Here is a 1,489-nt window from a genome sequence, read left to right as displayed (position 1 = left end):
CAATGGACATGAGTTTGAGTAAACTCCGGGAGTTGGTGATGGACAGGGAGGCCTGGTGTGCTGCTGTCCATGGGGTTGCAAAGAGTTGGACATGACTGAACAGGTGAACTGAACTGAACTAAACTGACCAAAGTTCATATAATTTACAGTCAAATTCTAAATTAGCATATGTATTTTTTTAAAGGATAGTGTAAGGTTCATGTGGAACTTTCAGATTCCCAGAAAATTATCTTCTTTTCTGCAGGAAATTCACATAGTAATGAACAAATTAGTGACCCTCAAATAAGAAACTCTAGGTAAAACCTTTTATTGCCTTTGCAGATTCCCTTTTTTAGTATGAAGCTACAAACATCAACACAGTACAGTGTGTTCCTTGTCCTCTAAAGATCAGGAAGGAGTTTGTGGACCAGGGTAGACCTTTTCCTGTTCACTCCCCCTACTCCCCATGTAGCTGCTCTAGTCTCTGAATTGATTTGATGTCCTTTGATTTTAAGAGCCATTGATATTTACAAGGGTTGGACAAATAGTGAGAAGTATACAAAGCAACAATTTTCTCTCCCTGAATCATTTCCTAACACCAGTGGATACTTAAAATAAAACAAAGGACTGGTCATGCTTGAAAAGTCTTTTAAGGTTTTACTGATTGCATGTTGCTCTGTAGGTTATCATGGGAACTAGGACCATAGCTATATAAAGAAAGACTTATATAGCTTGTCACTTTCCATATATTGGTCATATTCACAATTCTTCTTTATAAAAAATGTATTCACATTCTTCTTTATAAAGAATGTTTCTATAGGACATTTTAAAAAGTAAAACTGCCAAAGGAATATTGAAAATTCCTAACCTAGTTCAAGTCCCTTACAGTATTAAAATAATCCACAAATGATGGGTGAGCAAAGAGCATTTAACACGATGACCTCGACTCTTTATGTCTTCTTGACACCTGAGGATTAGGATATTTCTTGCTATCTGGCCACACTGAGGACAATTTCAGATATTCAGATAAATATGAAATTTATAAACTAGGTAAACTATGAAGCCCAAATATCCTAAAACAAATAAAGACTGAGAGTCATTTGCTATATGGTCCTGATAATGAATGACTTCCCTGGTGGCTCAGATGGTAAAGCATCTGCCTATGATGCAGGAGACCCAGGTTCGATTCCTGGGTTGGGAACATCCCCTGAAGAAGGAAATGGCAACCCACTCCAGTACTCTTGCCTGGAAAATCCCATGGATGGAGGATCCTGGTGGGCTATAGTCCATGGGGTCGCAAAAAGTTGGACACAACTCAGTGACTTCCCTTCCCTAATAATGAATAGGGCTTCGGGAGATCATTTGCCAATAAATATTAAGTAGAATGGCTTGTACTTCAGGTGCCTGCCATGGAGAGACAAATCTAGAATCATCTTCCAAGTCTCAGAGAAGTTCTCAAGAAGTTTTTAAGATTGTGGTATTGATTTACTTCTCTCACTTACTGCCAGAT

At 38.3% G+C, this 1,489-nt stretch overlaps 1 non-coding gene across 1 annotated transcript; it reads left to right on the top strand.

The window, feature by feature from the left end:
* The first annotated feature begins 1,108 nt into the window (after nucleotides 1-1,108).
* TRNAH-AUG lies at nucleotides 1,109-1,180 on the top strand. The gene has a single exon. It is a non-coding gene; the product is annotated as a tRNA-His (tRNA).
* The last annotated feature ends 309 nt before the right edge of the window (nucleotides 1,181-1,489 follow it).

The sequence above is a fragment of the Bison bison genome, unplaced genomic scaffold (genome assembly GCF_000754665.1).
Source record: "Bison bison bison isolate TAMUID 2011002044 unplaced genomic scaffold, Bison_UMD1.0 scf7180017847717, whole genome shotgun sequence".
NCBI classification, from domain to species: domain Eukaryota; kingdom Metazoa; phylum Chordata; class Mammalia; order Artiodactyla; family Bovidae; genus Bison; species Bison bison.
This window is presented reverse-complemented; position numbering and strand designations above follow the sequence as displayed.